Source organism: Odocoileus virginianus, unplaced genomic scaffold, assembly GCF_023699985.2.
Source record: "Odocoileus virginianus isolate 20LAN1187 ecotype Illinois unplaced genomic scaffold, Ovbor_1.2 Unplaced_Contig_7, whole genome shotgun sequence".
In the NCBI taxonomy this organism is placed as follows: Eukaryota; Metazoa; Chordata; class Mammalia; order Artiodactyla; family Cervidae; genus Odocoileus; species Odocoileus virginianus.
In genome coordinates this window covers 1436815-1444533 of record NW_027224324.1, presented here as the reverse complement: position 1 = coordinate 1444533, position 7719 = coordinate 1436815, and positions in this window count along the sequence as shown.

Here is a 7719-nt window from a genome sequence, read left to right as displayed (position 1 = left end):
GAAACTGCAATATGTTGCCTCCAAGAGACTCAGTTCAGGGTGAAAGTCCAACACAACTAAAAGCTGATATTGTTGTTGTTCAGTTGCTAAATCATGTCCAACTCTTTGTGACCCCAAGGGACTGCAGCACACCAGGCTCCCCTGTCCTTCACTATCTCCCAGAGTTTGCTCAGATTCATGTCCATTGAGTCAGTGGTGCTATCTAACCATCTCATCCTCTGCACCCCCTTCTCCTCCTGCCTTCAATCTTTCCCAGCATCAGGGTCTTTTCCAATGAGTAAGCTTTTCATATCAGGTGGACAAAGTGTTGGAGCTTTAGCTTCAGCATCAGTCTTTCCAGTGAGAATTCAGGACTGATTTCCTTTAGGACTGACTGGTTGGATCTCCTTGCAATCCAAGGGACTCTCAAGGGTATTCTCCAGTACCACAGTTTAGAGACATCAGTTCTTCAGTGCTCATCCTTCTTTACTGTCCAACTCTCACATCCATACATGACTATTGGAAAAAACATAGTTTGACTATATAGACATTTTTCAGCAAAGTGATGTCTCTGCTTCTTGCTACGCTGTCTAGGTTTTTCATAGCTTTACTTACAAGGAGCAAGTATCTTTTAATTTCATGGCTGCAGTCAGTGTGCAGTGATTTTGCAACCCAAGAAAATAAAATTCCCTCAGGTAAGGTAAAGTATTCATGTCTCTTTAAGAATTTTCCACAGTTTGTTGTGATCCATACAATCAAAGGCTTTAGCATAGTCAATGAAGCAGATGTTTTTCCTGAGCTCCCTTGCTTTTTCCATGATTCAGAATGTTGGCAATTTGGTCTCTGGTTCCTCTGCCTTTTCTAAATTCAGCTTGTACATCTGCTTGTTCACATGCTGTTGAAGCCTAGCTTGAAGGATTTTGAACATTACCTTTGCTAGCATGTGAAACGACTGCAATTGTACATTTTTTGAACCTTCATTGGCACTTTCCTTCTTTGGAACTGGAAGGAATACTGACCTTTTCCAGTCCTGTGGCAACTGCTGAATTTTCCAAAATTGCTAATATACTGAGTGCAGCATTTTGACAACATCATCTTTTAGGCTTTGAAATAGCTCAGCTGGAATTCAATCACCCCCATTAACTTTGTTAGAAGTAGTGCTTCCTAAGGCCCACTTGACTTCACACTCCAGGATGTCTGGCTCTGGGTGAGTGACCACACCATTATGGATATATAGGTCATTACGGGGCTTCCCAGGTGGTAATAGTGGCAAAGAGCCCACCTGCCAGTGCAGGAGACATAAGAGACAGGGGTTTGATCCCTGGGGTGGGGAAGATCCCCTGGAGGTGGGCATAGCAACTCATTCCAGTATTCTTGCCTGAAGAACCCCTTGGACAGAGAAACCTGGCAGGCTACAGTTCAAAGAGAAGCAAAGAGTCAGACACAACTGAAGTGACTTAGCATGTAGGTCATTAAGACCTTTTTTGTATAGTTCTTCTGTGTGTGCTTGCCACCTCTTCATTTCTTCTGCTTCTGTTAGGTCCTTACCATTTCTGTCATTTATCATGCCCATCTTTGCATGAAATATTCCCTTGGTATTTCCAATTTTCTTAAAGAGATCTCTAGTCTTTCCCATCTATTGCTTTCCTCTATTTCTTTGTGTTGTTCATTTAAGGTCCTCTTATCTCTCCTTGCTGTTCTCTGGAACTCTGCACTCAGTCAGTTATCTTTCCCTTTCTCCCTTCATTTGGGAATCATCCTCAGACTACTTTGCCTTCTTGCTTTTCTTTTTCTTTGGAATGGTTTAGTCAGTGCCTCCTGTACAACATTGTGAACCCCCATCCATACTTCTTCAGGCATTCTGTCTACCAGATACAATCCCTTGAATCTACTTCTCACCTCCATTTTATAATCATAAGGGGGTTGGTTTAGGTCATAGCTGAATGGCCTAGTGGTTTTCCCTACTTCCTTCAATTTAAGCCTGAATTTTGCAACAAAGGGCTCATGGTCTGAGTCACAATCAGCTCCAGGTTTTGGTTTTGCTGACTGTATAGAAATTCTCTATCTTCAGCTGCAAAGAATATAATTAATCTGAATTTGGTATTGACCAACTGATGATGTCTATGTGTGGAGTCATCTCTTGTGTTGTTGGAAAAGGATGTTTGCTATGATCAGTGTGTTCTCTTGACAAAACTCTGTTAGCCTTTGCCCTGCTTCATTTTGTACTCCAAGGACAAATTTGCCTCTTATTTCAAGTGTTTCTTGACTTTCTACTTTTTCATTCTTATACCCTATATGGAAAGGTCATCTTTTTTGGTGTTCTAGAAGGTGTTGTAAATCTTCATAGAACTGCTCAGCTTCAGCTTCTTCAGCGTCAGTGGTTGGGTCATAGACTTGGATTACTGTGGTCTTGAATGGTTTGCCTTGGGAATGAACTAAGATCATTCTGTCATTTTTGAGGTTGCACCCAAGTACTGCATTTTGGACTTTGTTGTGTCTGAAAACTGAAGGCTACTCCATTTCTTCTAAGGGATCCTTGGCAACAGTAGTAGATGTAATGGTCATCTGAGTTAAGTTTGCTAATTCCTGTCCATTTTACTTCACTGACTCCTAAGATGTTAATATTTATTCTTGCTGTCTCCAGTTTGATCACTTCCAGTTTACCTTGATGCATAGATCTAACATTCCAGATTCCTATGAAATATTATTTTTTAGAGCAGCTGACTTTACTTTTACCACCAGACAAATCCATAACTGAGTGTCATTTCTGCTTTGGCCCAGCCACTTCATTCTTTCTGGAGCTATTAGTAATTGCCCTCTGCTCTTCCCCAGTAGCATATTGGACACCTTCCAACCTGGGGGGCTCATCTTCTGGTGTCATATCTTTTTGCCTTTTCATACTGTTCATGGGGTTCTCCTGGCAAGAATACTGGAGTGGTTTGCCATTTTCTCCTCCAGTGGACCACATTTTGTCAGAACCCTCCACTGGGACCCACAGCATGGCTCATAGCTTCACTGAGTTAGGAAAGCCCCTTCACCATAACAAGGTTGTGATCCATAAAGGGGAGCCAAAATTTAAGGGGTAAAAAAATAGATATTTTATGTAAATGGAAATGACAGGCAAGGTTAGCAATATTTGTATCAGACAAAAAAAAAAGACTTTAAAACAAAGGGCATAAAGAAAGACAAGGGCATCATATAATGATAAAGGAATCAATGTAAGATGATATTACACTCATTAACATATACACACCCAATATCAGAGCACCAAAATTGTTTACATTCCACTGACATTAAAGAACAGATATTCCAAACAGAAAAGTAATAAGGCAACATGTGCATCTTTACACCAACTGTACTTTATATGATATCTACATTACATCCAAATAACACCCCCCCCCAAAACAGAACACACATTCTTTTCAAACACTCATGGAATATTCTATAGGACAGATCACATACTATGTCACAAAATAAGCCTCAACAAATTCAAGAGGATAGAAATTATCTCAAGCATCATTTCTAATCACACACTATAAAACTAGAAATCAAACACAGAAAGAAAAGAGGGGAAAAAATCACAGGGTTATTAAACAGTATGCTACTGAAAAACCAATGGCTCAGTGATGAGATAAAGAAGAAATCAGAAAGTAACTTGAATTGAACAAAAATAAAAATATAATCCTACAAAATCTGTGGGCTATAGCAAAAGTCAGTCATAAGGGGGAAGTTTACAGAAATACACACCTTACTCAAGAAAGAAGAAAAGCCTCAAATCAAAAACCAAACCTATCATCTAAAAGAGTTATAAAATAGTGAAAACAAAGCCCAGAGTCTACAGAGGAAAGGAAATAATAAAGGTCTGAGGAGAATAATCAAGGTTAAAAAAATTAAAAAGATGATGAAAAACCTAGAGTTTTTTTTTTTTAAGAAAAGCAAAATTAAAAAACCTTTTACTAGACCACCAAGAAGAAAAGAGGGTGGACCCAAATAAACTAATAAATGAAAAAGTAGAAATAGCAGCTGATGTCACAGAAATACAAAAATAAAATAGAATACCATGACCAGTTATATGCAAACAAATTGAACACTCAAAGAAGAAATGAACAAGGTTTTGGAAATATACAGGCTTTCAGAACTGAGTCAGGAAGAAACAGATAATTTGATCAAACTGATCACTGGAAGTAAAATCTTATTTGTAATTAAAAAAAAAACTTCATGCAAACAAAAGTTTGGATGGTTTCACTGGGTAGTTCTAAACATACAAAGAAGAACTTATATTTATCTTTCTCAAACTCTTCCAAAAATTGAAGAGGAGGAAGCACTCCCAAATTTTCTTTGAGGCTGTCATCACTCTGATACCAAAACCACACAAAGACACCACGAGAAAAGAAAACCATAGATCACCATCTTTTACGAACATGCGCACTGTCATCTCCAACAGTTTGCGATCCCCTGGACTGCAGCTCGCCAGGCTCCTTTTCCCACAAAACTTTCCAGGCAAGGATATGGGAGTGGGTTACCATTTCCTACTCCAGGGGATCTTCCATGTCAAAGGATTGAACCTGCATCTCCTGTGTGGCTGGCAGGTTCTTCACCACTGAGCCAACTGTAAAGCTATCTTTTTGAATAAGGATGCCAGCAAACTAAATCCAATAAATGTAGAAAGTATCATACACTGTAATCAAGTTGGACTCATTCCAATGTTACAAGGATGGTTCAACAAACACAAGTCAATCAATATGATACACCACATTAACCAAAAGAAAGATATAAAACACACGATCATCTCAATGAACACAGAAAAGGTGTCTGACAAAATTTACCATCCATTCATGATAAAAAGTCTCACCAAATAGGATATAAGGAGAAAATATCTGAATCTAATAAATCTAAAGACAATTTATGACAAACCCACAGCCAACATAGTACTCTATGGTAAAAGTTGAAAGCCTTCCTGCTCAATTCAGAAAAAAGGCAAGGTTACCTATTCTCACTAGAAAAAGAAATAAAAGGTATCCAGATTGGAAAGGAAGAGGTAAAACTGGCACTATTTGCAGATGACTCTGTTTAGATAACCCTAGGTCCCCATACAAAACTATTAGAACTAGCAGCATTCAGCAAAATAGCAGGATACACAGAAATCTTTTGTGTTTCTTTATACTAACAACAAAATACCCAGAAAAAGAAAGTAAACAAATCAACTCCACTTAAAATCACATTAAGTGATTGATTCAAAATGATGGAGTAGAAGAACATGTGCTCATCTTCTCCTGAAAGAGCATCCAAATCACAGCCATCTGTTGAACAAACATCAACAGGAGAATGCAGAACCCACCAAAAAAAAAAAGATATCCCACATCCAAAGATGACAGAAAAGCTGTAACAAGATGGACTTCCACAACACTAGGGAAAACAGACACTCCACTCCTGGAGGGCACACGAAAAAATGCTTTGCATGCACCAGGACCCAGAGGAAAGTAGCAGGGACCCCACAGGAGACTGAACTAGACCCACCTAGGGCCACAGGAGAAGCAAGAAGAACTACAATCCTGTAGCCCCCAGAATGAAGACCACAATCCCAGAAAGCTAGTCAGAATGAATAGGCATAGGAGTATGTCCCAGATGAAGGAACAGATAAATCCCCAGAAAAGCAACTAAATGAAGTGGAGATAGGCAACCTTCCAGAAAAAGAATTCAGACTAATAATAGTGAAGATGATCCAAGATCTCGGAAAAAGAATGGAGAATATGCAAGAAATGTTTACCAAAAATGAAAACAAAAGAACAAACAAACAGAAATGAATAACACACTATAAGCAGTCAATAGCAGGATGAATGAGTCTGAAAAATGGATAAGTGACCTGGAAGACAGAATGGTGGAAATCACTGCTGCAAAACAGAATACAAAGAAAAGAATGAAAAGAAATGAAGGCAGCTTAAGAGACCCCTAGGACATTAAACACACTAACAGTCGCATTATAGGGGCCCCAGAAAGAGAAGAGAAAGGACACAAGAAAATATTTGAAAAAAATGTATCTAGGAAAAACTTTAGCCAAGGAGGTGAAATCCTTCTGTGCTAAAAAGTATAGAACACTGATAAAGGAAATTAAAGATTATTCAAAGAAATGGAAAGATATCCCTTGCTCTGGGATTGGGAGTTGCTATACTACCCAAAGCAGTCTGCAAATTTAATGAATTCCTATCAAAATATCCATGATAATCTTCACCGAGCTAGAAAAAAAATCCTAAAATTAATATGGAACCATAAAGGATTCATAAAGCATCCTGAGTTAAAAAAAAAAAAAAGCTGGAGGCATAACTCTTCCAGATTTTAGATAACACTACAAAGCTACAGTGATCAAAACTGAGTGGTACTGGCACAAAAAACAGACATATAGATCAATGAACAGAATAGACAGTCCAGAATTAAACCCACACACCTTAAGTCAAGTAATCTACAACAAAGGAGGCAAGAATATACAAAGGACAATAGACAATGTCTTCCACAAATGGTGTTAGGAAACCTGGAAAGTTATATGCAAATCAGCAGAAATTAGAACACTCCTTCATACCACTTACAAAAATAAACTCAAATGATTTAAAGACCTCAGTTTAAACAGAACACCATCAAACTCCTAGCAGGAAACATAGGCAAAACATTCTCTCAGTAAATTGTAGCAATATTTTCTTAATCAGTCTTCCAAGGCAAAAAATAAAAATAAACAAATGGGACCTAATTAAAATTAATACAGAGTGAAGTAAGCCAGAAAGATAAACACCAATACAGTATACTAACGCATATATATGGAATTTAGAAAGATGGTAACGATAACCCTATATGCAAGACAGAAAAAGAGACACAGATGTATAGAACAGACTTTTGGACTCTATGGGAGAAGGTGAGGGTGGGATGATCTGAGAGAATAACATTGAAACATATATATTATCAAGTGTGAAACAGATCGCCAGTCCAGGTTGGATGCATGAGACAAGTGCTCAGGGCTGGTACACTGGGATGACCCAGAGGGATGGGATGGGGAGGGAGGTGGGAGGGGATTCAGGATGGGGAACACATGTAAATCCATGGCTGATTCATGTCAATGTATGGCAAAAACCACTACAATATTGTAAAGTAGTTAACCTCCAACAATAAAAATAAATGAAAAAAAAATTAAAAGCTTTTTCACAGCAAAAAAAAAACATCAACAAAATGAAAAAACCTATAGATTAAGAGAAAATATTTTCAAAGAATGAGACTGACAAGGGATTAATACGCAAAGTATACAAACAGTTCATGCCATTAAATGTTAAAAACATCCAATCAAAAAATGTGTAGAAGACCTAAATAGAAATTTTTCCAAAGAAGACATAGAGATGGCCAATAGGCACATGAGAAGGTGCCCAACACTGCTAACTTTGTTGGTCAATCACTCGGTCATGTCTGACTGCTTGAGACTCATGGACTGCAGCACGCCAGGCTTCCTTGTCCTTCACTATCTCCCAGAGTTTACTCAAACTCATGTCCATTGAGTGGTGGACATCCAATCATCTTATTCTCTGTCATCCCCTTCTCCTCCTGCACTCAACCTTTCCCAGCATCCGGGTCTTTTCCAATGAGTCAGTTCTTCACATCAGGTGGCCAAAGTATTGGTGCTTCAACATCAGCCCTTCTAATGAATACTCAGGGTTGATTTCCTTCTGGCTTGACTGATTTTATCTCCTTGCAGTCCAAGGGACT